The following is a 12,804-nucleotide window of genomic DNA, read 5'->3' as shown; positions in this document are numbered from 1 at the left end:
GCTGCACCTGTTTTAACATTTGCTAATCTGTGTAGGCGACCAATACACTTTGATTTGATTTGTTACATACAGTAGATCTCTGATCTTGTCAATATCAAATGTTTAAAACCTGCACTGTTAAGTAAAATCATAAGTCATCATCATAGTACATTGGAGTATCTAGAATTTTTTATGTTTCTATTTTACAGGCATACCTTTTCATTATGTAGTTCTCAAAATCTGTAATAGACAAACAAGTTGTAAAATTGTAATAGACAAACAAGTTGACAAACTACTTGTAAAATATAAAATGTACTAATAAGCATGGAGAGATCCCAATAAGGGGAGCAGTCTTTGAAGAAAGCGAACGGAGGGGATTTAATTCCAACTCATACAACAGTGCTTGAAAAATGGTCAGTTAAAAAAAATATGAATTTTCTTTTAATATTGTTTTGTATAAGAACTGCACACATGAATGACTCTTGCAGAAGCAAGTCTGAAGAGATTGTCCTTTTCTCCTCTAGTTTTCCTCAGTGGACCAGGCTGTTCTTTTCAGTCAGTTAAGAGGAAATTAATCTTCTGTGATTGCTGAAATCCACCCCACAGGTGTTTAATCCAATGCTTTCTGAAAAGAGTGTTGTCACCCACATTATATATTCAAAGCGGACCAACAGTGGCCATTATTATGTTGAGGAACATATGGTTGTCAACAGCATGAGTTTGCATATTAATGGTATTCACAGTTGCTGCAAGATAGTAGTGACCCTTCATGTTGTCTGAGAGAAGACAGGAGTTCAAAAGCTGAACTGATGCCAAACAGAATAATTGCTTAATAACCAATAAAAGAGGCCTTGTACAAAACATTAAAGGTGCTTTATGCAGAAATTGCTCCACCATTTTCTGGTTGCTTAAATTCTAATAGTTCACTTAATTTCACATTTGTCAATGTGACAAAACAAGCATTGTAGGCCAGCATATCGGAGTCGCCTCTTCACTGCTGACGTTGAGACTGGTGTTTTGCGGGTACTATTTAATGAAGCTGCCAGTTGAAGACTTGTGAGGCGTCTGTTTCTCAAACTAGACACTCTAATGTACTTGTCCTCTTGTTCAGTTGTGCTCCGGGGCATCCCACTTCTCTTTCTATTCTGGTTAGGGCCAGTTTGCACTGTTCTGTGAAGGGAGTAGTACACAGCATTGTACGAGATCTTCAGTTTCTTGGCAATTTCTCGCATGGAATAGCCTTCATTTCTCAGAACAAGAATATACTGATGAGTTTCAGAAGAAAGTTCTTTGTTTCTGGCCATTTTGAGCCTGTAATCGAACCCACGAATGCTGATGCTCCAAGATACTCAACTAGTCTAAAGAAGGCCAGTTTATTTGCTTCTTTTATGAGCACAGCAGTTTTCAGCTGTGCTAACATAATTGTAAAAGGGTTTTCTAATGATCAATTAGCCTTTTTGAAGGATAAACGCTGGAACACAGGAGTGATGGTTGCTGATAATGGGCCTCTGTACGCCTATGTAGATATTCTATAAACAATCTGCTGTTTCCAACTACAATAGTCATTTACAATATTAACAATGTCTACATTGTATTTCTGATCAATTTGATGTTATTTAAAAAATAAAGGTTGTTTTTCAAAAACAAGGACATTTCTAAGTGACCCCAAACTTTTGAACGGTAGTGTATATAGACAGCATGGCGCACCCTCATGTTCTGTTTTCTGTTTTACAGCATAATAGCCACGCTTTATTGTTGTATTTTCTTTACAGTTGTTCTATTAAATGTCTAAATTTGGAAAACGAGAACTCAGTACACATTCCAAAGCACACGTTGGGGACAAATTCTTATTAAGAGCCTTGGGAGAACATTTTTAGATTCTTCAATTTACATACATTTGGTCCTAAATGGCATGCCTATGGCTTTTTGGACCTTATTTACAAGTCGTTAGATTTTAGTTTGCCTGTTTTTGTAATAGGTTAATCTATTATGTACAAAAACATACATATTGACACTGTATAGCAGAGCACTAGTAACAAACAACCATCTTATTGTATTTTCGACATATTCAAAAGCAACTTTTCATTCATTTCATTTTACTATAATTTGGCACCTTCTATGTCAAATCGTAACATGTCAAAGATTAGAACAAGTTAATGCCATCATTTAAACCTACCAACCCGGATGTCTATAGATTCTTGATGTGACCACAGTGTTTTTCTTGAACACTAAATTTGGTGACCACACAATCTCTATAAGCCATATATTTAAGATCTCAGTTGGAGCATCAGAAGGAATGTTACCACTTTCTACAGTTAACACTGTTATTTTCACAGTATAACAGAAAAAGAAAGCAAATAACAAGCAGCACAATCCATGTGTGATGGGGCCAGTTTGACCGGAGATCCCTAAGCACTTTCTAAGTCGCTATTAACGACCGCAATGGTCGTTTAATCATAAGCACATCCACTGCAATCCCTCTCGAAGTTGCAGTGCCACATATCGCTCCGCCTGCCAAGAGACATCCTGAGGGAGCCCTAAAACCGAGTCAGACAGTCTTTTTGGTGTCAAATATGATATTTTTATGCATGCAAATATTACAAAATAGACTTTGTTAAGGTCATAATTTCTGTCATAGTCTATCAGCCAACGGTAGTTAAGGTCATCGTAATACCTCCAGGGTAGAATGCAGCAGAGCCAGTTTAACGAGGGGCCTGGGGATTAATGATGTCTAATGATAGGTTTATGACTCCAAAATCAGACTGTTCGGAACAGCGGGACGTGAATGTCAAAATAAAATATATCAATGTGCTTCAAATCCATCACACAAAGGAAAATAATATCAACTTAAGTTGCCAAAAAGAGGAAAGAATTTTAAAAAATGAAATGAAATAAAGCACAGTCCCTGTTGTTCACCACGTAATAGCAAAAACATGCCTAGTTCCTAATGCAGAATATAAGAATAGCCGTTCTCAGACTACTGTACTAACATAAGTACTTTAACCTTTCGGGCATGGACAAGCCTTGCTTGATCATGAGCACTTCAAAAATAACAGATGGGACTGGCTGGGAATAATTATTGATACTGTAGATGGATAAATGTTCTACTGGCTGAAGTTAAGTTGATATTTTTGCCCAAATAACTGAAAACAAAGGGGGTTGTTTTACATACTCTGTTCATATGAGATGTTGCTCAATAAGTCAGAACATCCCAAGTTTATGTTGGCTGCAATTGTATTCAGCAGTTAACAATCTAGATGGATTGTGAAGAGGTTTTTATTTGGGTAGGGGAAAAACGTGTTTTTGGATAAAGTCTTTACTTAAATGCTATCTTCCAGAATGTCTCATTCTTGTCTGATTGAACTAATCAGTTCAGTGGAGTCTTTTGTTATCTCAGTTAGGCACACTTACTACACTTGCAGCCACTTTAAATTTGCTTTAAGGCCCTCTGAAATGAGTGTGCTTTTCCACTGCTGCATGCAATGAACACACAGAATACACAGCTCTCATTCAATCAGACACAAACTGGGCTTTCAACTCCCCACTGTAGGGGACATCGCACCTACTGCTGCTGGAGCTTAGAGGGTTTGTATTGGCTTGGAAATATTTCAAACTGCGACAAAGACAGCTTGGATAAAAATCGTAGACAATGCATGAGGCAATTTATTGAGCATGGGGACCATTAAAGCACAAGTAATGCAAACATGCACGTCTCTTCAAAAATCTAATCCTAGCTCACACTTCTTGCCAACCCTGTTCAATATCCAACTAGCTCATTCATCCACATGATGAGTGTATGCTTGACTGGATACATTATTTAACTCCTTCAGAGATACTACCATTTTGCCATAGTGCCTTAGCCTACACTGTACCCTCCAATGTGGCACATGAGTTTGACAGGTTGACCCACTTGTGATGTTTTTCTGCATTTGGCTGGCAAAGTGGTAAATGTATAACCTGCATAAATGTAGGCCCCTTAGAGTCTTAAAATGTTTGCTTATGTCTCCTATTTACAGACAAAACTACATCTGAGGCTTACTGTGAAGCTAGCTAGCTATTTATCTGCCTAGTCATCTGTGCAGAAATCTTCATGACCCCAAGTCATCATATCCAGAGTGCACACAAACTGTAGCTCAGTTGCCATGCTCACTTTGAATTACACAGATGCAGTGCTGATCTGGCTGGATTAGACACTAATGGGTGGCTTAACCTCTACATCATGCAATGGCATTGCAATGGGCTTTGTAGGAGGGATATTTCAAAGATAGGTGTGATTGTGAAGGGCATATGCTGGCTATTGTGTGGATTGGATAATAAAAATGTAAAAAAGTAATGAGCATGTAATCAGTTGGGTTGGGTTTCGGTTATGGATTTGTTTATGCATGACTAGATAGATTTTATTTAACCTATTGCAACATTGATCAGTGACTATGGCAGAGTTTCATTCACACTGCGCATTCCAGCTGAAGTGTAAATGACCTTTAAAAGTATGTTATAGTGAGCTGCTCTATAGCACACCTCAGATTAAACCCAGCCTAGGTGTATTGAAGTAGACAAGTCCACTGCGAGTCAGAGATGCCAATGCACTTCCTGCATATCTGATTTACCTAGAGATAGAAAGAGACCCAAGCTACTGGTGTTTTAGGCATAATAATGATTGAGATATCCTGATAACTGATTGAATCTCTGAATGTCTCTCCAGTGAGTCCATAAAATGCCTTTTCATTAGAGCTGAGCACTAGACCAGTTTGGCTGCAGTATCATTGGTTTATTTTTACCCTTCTCGACTCCTAGGCTGTCTGTTTATCTTCATGAGTAACCACATAATTATATGTCAGAGACATGTTTGTGTCTTTCTTTCTTCTTCCTCCGAATCTTATCGAGTTCTAAAATTTCTGTCCTTCCTTCCACAGCCCAATATCATATTCATGGACAGAATGAAAGGTCATGGACAGGGTGGAGGTGCAGGGCTATAAGTGAATAGAAAGGAGTGAAGGACACCATCTACAATGTTGTGGAGCTTAAAAAAGACAAAACAGACATTGTGTGACTGATGAAAAATGAATCAGCTGGTCTGTATTTTGTCATCTCAGCATGACTGCTTTTCCAGAATATTATACATTATCAAAATCTTATAATTATGGATTTGCAAAAAAAGAATACAATTATGGAATTCAGGGTCTACTATTTTGAAACAACAGTCTCGGAAAAGCGTTGATGTCTGAATCTGACACAGAGAAGAATAATTGTGTCTGTGCTGACACATTGTACCCTGCTATAATCGATTGCAGAAAGGACATCTTCCATTCTGTGTGGAAGACTGCTTGCCGTTGATTCTGTGACCAGGGCCGAGGGCTCATATTCAAAAAGTGTCTCAGAGTAAGAGTACTGATCTAGGATCAGGTCCCCCCGTCCATATAATCTTGTTCATTTTTATCTAAAACCTAAAACGGATGCTATATCAGCACTTGAGACTCTTTGTGAGTACAGGCCCTGTCTCTTGACTTATTATGTAGCCCTGAATGGGCTGACAAGGTCCTGAATGGCATAGTGGCCCAAACAGGGTGTGATGCAGACACCCTAATCCTCTGTAGGCACACACATTGTCTACAGTGGCGTGGCGTTAGTAGATCAACTGAGGTCTGCAGCATTTGCAGAAAAGTTTCTTTTTTTTCTTCCCATACCCCTCCCCCCGCCCCCTAAACAGGAACACTTCGGTCCATTACCTAATTCATAGAGCTAGGCAGACAAGAATCTGGTCACAGACGAGTTTCACTTAGTAATGCTGGAGAGAGTTGGAGGGTGATGATTCAGGGGACTTAGTATTGATGGATCTCTTCCTCTTTTCCACGTCTAAGCCTTTATGATGGATGGTATATGGTGCACACCTTTTGACACCAACAAATAATATTATGTTGACTCAACTCATATGTATTTCATCGGCAATCCACACTTCCCACAAATTAATCAGTTTCTCAGACTTGCCGGGATTACGCTATGGTTTTTAACAAATACATTAGCATGATCTCAAGTATAAAGTTACATGACTTCCATCTAAACGTGACTGATTCACATATGATCACATCATTTTGTGATAAGTAATAATCAGCTATTTAGATGGCATACATTGAGCTCTATGCTCCAATTCTCCCTGAAACATGTAACGTACAAACTATCTGTCACGTTCTGACATAGTTCTTTTGTGTTTCCTGTCTTTGTGTTCTCTGCACCAGATAGGACTGTTTCGGGTTTTGCCACGTTTGTTGTTTTGTAATTGTGTTCATGTTTAGTTTCTCTTATTAAAAACCATGAACTCTAACCACGCTGCATTTTGGTCCTCCTCTCCTTCGACAGAAGAAACCCGTTACACTATCCCAGATAATAATTTTCCAAACATGTCATTATGTTACTGCTGACAATATTTACTCAGTAAATTTGTGGTTGACAGTGTTGGGTTCAGACAGGAATTCCCTAGTGCTTTTTACACACTTCCGACTTTCTGCTCTGCTACATATGTTTTCACTACATGTCCTACCGCCCTGTGTTTCCTATCCAGCCGTTGGCTAATCTTGATTATACACAGAATGTTCACAAATAAGTTGAGATGGTTTAGAAAGTGATGCTTTAATCATTGATCAATTATATTTCAACGATAACTCCAGAAATGTTTTTATTAATCGTAAACAATATTGATTGTAAAGTTATCCATATTAGGTTGTAGATTGATTCCTCACGAAAGCCAGAAAAAAATACCATGATTTGGGGGATTTTCACCAAATTGTATCTATATAGAATAGTCCTTTTGAGGAAGGTGTCTCACCCTGATCTGTTTCACCTGTCTTTGTGCTAGTCTCCACCCCCTCCAGATGTCGCCCATCTTCCCCATTATCCCCAGTGTATTTATACCTGTGTTCTCTGTTTGTTTTGTTTGTCAAGCCTACCAGCGGTTTCCCCTTGCACCTGTATTTTCTAGTTGCTGTTTTCTAGTTTTGACCATTCTGCCTGCCCTGAGCCTGCCTGCCGTTCTGTATCTTATGGACTCTGATCTGGATTACTGACCTCTGCCTGCCCTTGACCTATCGTTTTGCCTGCCCCCTGTTCTAGTAATAAACTTATGTTACTTCGACACTGTCTGCATCTGGGTCTTCTCCTGAAATGTGATAGAAGAATTGCTATTTTTTACATTTGTATCTAAAAGCATAATTGATACATTTTCATTAATCATTTATTACATTTTGGCCTTAACCAGGCCTCCTTCGAGATTCCATAATGTGCTACAAAGCACCCCTTGTGTGCACTGCCAGTAATACCGTATACCCCGGAGTGGTACAGGAATAATATGGAAATCAGGTCACCAAACTGCTGATTATTACGCACGCCTGTCATGCACACCAGCACTTATTGACACCTGGACTCCATCACCTCCTCGATTACCTGGCCTATTTATGTCACTCCCTTTTGTTCCTTCCACAGGCGTTATTGTTTCTGTTTCATGTCTGTGTGCTGTTCGTGTTTCTTGTTTTGTATTATGTTCCGTTTATTTATTAAATGTATTCACTCCCTGAACTTGCTTCCCGACTCTCAGCGTACATCATTACAAATCTGGATACCACCCAACCTTTTTTTAAATTTAAATTTTATTTATCCGTTATTTTACCAGATAAGTTGACTGAGAACACGTTCTCATTTGCAGCAACGACCTGGGGAATAGTTACAGGGGAGAGGAGGGGGATGAATGAGCCAATTGTAAACTGGGGATTATTAGGTGACCGTGATGGTTTGAGGGCCAGATTAGGAATTTAGCCAGGACACTGGGGTTAACACCCCTACTCTTACAATAAGTGCCATGGGATCTTTAATGACCTCAGAGAGTATATTATATTTAACAATGTACAGAAACATTTGCCAAATCCAACATTTAATATTTTCAATATTCATGTTTATTTTTCAATATTTAAAGTAATGTTTATACTTGAAATCGAAATACAACTCATATTACAGAGAAAGTGGTAAAGCTTCATATGATACACATTTTTGCTTTCTAGTATCTTCAGATTAAACAGTCTTAAAGAGGCCTGGTTAAGGCCAAAATTAGATTAATTATTTCTCAATTATGCTTTTAGATACAAATGTCAACAATCATTCCTCCAAAGGACTATTCTACAGATTACATTTTGTGAAAATCCCCCAAATCATGGTCTTTTTTTATGGTTTTCATGAGGAATCACTCTGTAACCACCTGCGATGAACACAGGCCCACACAGTAATTTATCATGCCAATTTATTCATTTATATCGAGAACACTCAAATAAAAGCTATCCTGTCATCTGAATAGATGTATGTGGAACACAAGAATGTTATGGGAAGCTTTTCTTTGAAACTCTTCCCACTGCTTAAAACTAACGATTGATCACACTGGAAACAATGTGCCCAGAACATTTGTAGCTGCCAACATGTGTTTGCCATATTGGTCCTCATAAGAACAGGCAGAATATCACCTTAATTTCATGCATCTGTGCCAATAGTTTCGTCATAAGGATGTAGCAAGCGGGCTTTCCTATACCACCAACAGAGAAAATTGTGCCAGAGATGCTAAATAGGTATGACACCTTCCACAGGGATCTACAGTCTCTCACAGGTAATCAATTCAGTTCAATAGGTTTTGGCAAACGCCACCCTCTTCTCTGCCAAAAAGCAGGTGATCTGTCTCTCACACTAATCACCTGTGTTCTCTTTGTCTCATAAAATCCCCAGCATGGGAAAATGTCATCTTTGTGTTATTGTGATGTATACTGTCACTCTTTTCCTTAACAAGAGACAGACAAGACATGCACGGGGATAATCAACGAGGGGCTATGCGTTCTATGGAAAATATTGAACAACGTGGAAGGTGTGTTGGAACTGACCTTCCACGGAGCTGCATTATTAACAGAGAAAGCATACAGCCCCAAGTTGATTATCCCTTTTATACAATGGCTATAATTTAACACATTTGCCGCAAGAAATGTGTTTAACATCCACTGAAGTTCCTAGCAAGTTTACTACAGTAGTTGCTGTGGTAAACAAACAGACTTGCTAGTTTAGCTAACCAAACCATCAGTCGTAGCTTGCTAATATGAAAATCGAAATCAACAATGCCAATAACGTTTTCGATTTTGCTTTCAAAAGCAGCTCAAACATAGAGCATGTAAGAATGAACTATAGCCATTCTACAGTGCAAATATACTGTGCGTTATAGCGAAATAATGCACGCTCTAGAAAACCCTTCAAGCCAATCAGAAACAAGTATTCAATGCCATGGTATAAACTGAATTATAAACTGGGTGGTTCGAGCCCCGAATGCTGATTGGCTGACTGCTGTGGTATATCAGAACGTATACCACAGGTATGACAAAACATTTATTTTTACTGCTCTAGTTACTTTGGTAACCAGTTTATAATAGCAATAAGGTATCTTAGGGGTTTGTGGTATATGGCCAATATACCACGACGAAGGGCCGTGTCCAGGCACTCCGCGATGCTTTGTGCAAAAGACCAGCCCTTAGCCATGGTATATTAGCCATATACCACCCCCCCTCCCGTGCCTTATTGCTTAATTATGTTAGGTGTCAATTAGTTGTCCTATTCTAACTGGTTTAAGGAATTATGGTATTTTCTGAATGTATGGCATCCCAGACTGAGTTATGTATGCAAGAGGTGAAGTACACCAAAGTACACAGTATAACATTTTACTCTTGAGGGCAGCTAGAGACGGGGAGTGATTTAAGATGCCCTTTTGAAAGTGAGGACAGTGAATGCTTTGTTATCTGATGTCTTGTAAAGAATAAATCCTTTGTTTTATAATGCAGTAGAACATAGTGGGATTTCTTTTCAATTCTTCTTGGTGTTTATGTTTGGAAATGTTGAGACATTTTATGTTTTATTCCCAGACAATTTAAAACAGGTGAGCGGAATGCTCCAAGGTTTCAAAACTTAGGACTGAAAAACCTTAAAGCAATTAGGTACAAATTCAATATTCTCCATACAAAGGGTTCTAAATACTTTCAGTAATTTGAATTTACATCATTTTAATTGAGTTAAAGCTTAAGTGGTATTTTCAGATTCCAAGGCCAAGGTTACAGCCCAGACCAGGTGAAAGACAGGACAGTGCAGCAAAGACATAAGCCATGATATTGGAGCAAGTGTCGGAGCCAGAAGGTATAAAAGGCTAGCGAACACACGAGGCAGAGAACCTGGCCAGAGCAGATGTCCATAGGGCCCAGATGTTGAAGTGGGTTAGACACTGTATGCAACCTCCCCTTGACCTCTGCTAAGTAGATGGTGTAGTCTGGCTAAATATGCTGTAGGTCTGCACTATAGAAGCCAAGCACTGATGCAGGTTTTTGTGGTTCTGACGTGACAATTCACATTAAGGATTGTGGTTAAGGTTCTTTCCTTAAACTGTGTTGTTACATTCATAACATCAGCCTCTAAGTGAATTAATTAGTTTGTAAGATTGTTGGTCTTGACTCTCTTTTCTGACACATTCATATATTTAGTAAAGGAGGAAGATGTATGACCTCACATGGTATGAAGCACTGGGAGTGCAGTGTTTACCCTCATTTCACTGCACCAGTGCCTCCATCGTGAGGGCAAAGGCATCCTAAGGTGAAGCTGGCCATGAATACCAGTGCCATAAACCTGCGGGACTGCTTGGCAGAGGTACAAACGGATGATTTATATTAGTTGGTGGAACATTAAAAAAATACTTCTCAGGGTTTTATGCCAACTTCATGAAGGCACAGACAACCATAACAGCAAGCCCTCATTGATCATAGACAAACACACAAATAGGGCTGGTGAACTAACAAGTTGGCCGCTGCCGAGATTCCAAGATGGTCTCAGATTTCTAAATGGCGTTTCATTTTCAGATACCCTCCTTTAAAGCAGTGCAGTAAAACTTTACAAAAATATGTTTTATGAATTTGTTTATTTCATTGTATGTCTCACCATGACTCTTCAAAATCCTACTAAAATGTTATAGTGCTTATGACATCCAATAGAGACCCATCCAAATATCGGAAGTTATCAGGCGTTTTCTTTTCCCCAAAATAACATCAGATAATTTAAACCATCCTATAAGAATGAAAGGAACTATCCCTCATTTGCATGTCACCTATGTCAGTACCAAAGCCATCAGAAGTGGCTCAAATACTTTTGACAAGATGTGCACCGACAGCAAGACTCATCAATCTCACAGGAGAAAATATCCAAGCGAGGCAAACAATGCTCCTCTGTCTTAGTATCTGTAGGCCATGTACAGTATCTGATGCTGTCTGGCCAAAAAGAGTATGGCCAAAAATAGATTCATAGGCTACAGATACTAAGTCAGAGGGGTGCTGTTTGCCTTGCTCGGATGCTTTCTCTGGTGAAATAGATTTAACCTCTTGCAAATTAAAGGAAAGTTATGAAACACGGATAGACAGGAATGAGAAATATTTCATATGTTTGTTCATTTTTTAATTGGAAATTGTTTTGGGGAAGCCTGGCTTCCCTTGGCATCCATGAATACACACCACTTTGTTGGCTGAATGTCATTACATTCACATGGCGGGTGGACAGTGCACTGTTTGGATTCTTGACTTATTTTGGAGTAGACAAATGTGTGCAGGTAGCATACTTAAAGTGTCAATATGTAACTTTTTGGGTGACCCAACCAAATTCACATAGAAATGTGTGTTATAGATCTATCATTCTACATGAGGGCAAGTCTAAGAAGAGGTAAATCTGTTCTATGCGCGCTAACAGTCTCTCGGTTAACAGTCTGATGGCCTTGAGATAGAAGCTGTTTTTCAGTCTCTCGGTACCAGCTTTGATGCACCTGTACTGACCTCGCCTTCTGGATGATAGCGGGGTGAACAGGCAGTGGCTCGGGTGGTTGTTGTCCTTTTAATTTAATTTTTCATTTTACCTTTATTTTACTAGGCAACTCAGTTAAGAAAAAATTCTTATTTTCAATGACGGCCTAGGAACAGTGGGTTAACTGCCTGTTCAGGGGCAGAACGACAGATTTGTACCTTGTCAGCTCGGGGATTTGAACTTGCAACCTTTCGGTTAGTAGTCCAATGCTCTAACCACTAGGCTACCCTGCCGTCCTTGATGATCTTTATGGCCTTCCTGTGACATCGGGTGGTGTAGGTGTCCTGGAGGGCAGGTAGTTTGCCCCCGATGATGTGTTGTGCAGACCTCACTACCCTCTGGAGAGCCTTACGGTTGTGGGCGGAGCAGTTGCCGTACCAGGCGGTGATACAGCCCGACAGGATGCTCTCGATTGTGCATCTGTAGAAGTTTGTGAGTGCTTTTGGTGACAAGCCGAATTTCTTCAGCCTCCTGAGGTTGAAGAGGCGCTGCTGCGCCTTCTTCACGATGCTGTCTGTGTGGGTGGACCAATTCAGTTTGTCTGTGATGTGTACGCCGAGGAACTTAAAACTTACTACCCTCTCCACTACTGTTCCATCGATGTGGATAGGGGGGTGTTCCCTCTGCTGTTTCCTGAAGTCCACAATCATCTCCTTAGTTTTGTTGACGTTGAGTGTGAGGTTATTTTCCTGACACCACACTTCGAGGGCCCTCCCCTCCTCCCTGTAGGCCGTCTTGTCGTTGTTGGTAATCAAGCCTACCACTGTTGTGTCGTCCGCAAACTTGATGATTGAGTTGGAGGCGTGCGTGGCCACGCAGTCGTGGGTGAACAGGGAGTACAGGAGAGGGCTCAGAACGCACCCTTGTGGGGCCCCAGTGTTGAGGATCAGCGGGGTGGAGATGTTGTTGCCTACCCTCACCACCCGG

This window comes from Oncorhynchus tshawytscha, linkage group LG23 (assembly GCF_018296145.1).
Source record: "Oncorhynchus tshawytscha isolate Ot180627B linkage group LG23, Otsh_v2.0, whole genome shotgun sequence".
Classification (NCBI taxonomy): Eukaryota; Metazoa; Chordata; class Actinopteri; order Salmoniformes; family Salmonidae; genus Oncorhynchus; species Oncorhynchus tshawytscha.
The sequence above is the reverse complement of the archived record's forward strand: the minus strand, read 5'-3'. Positions refer to the sequence as shown.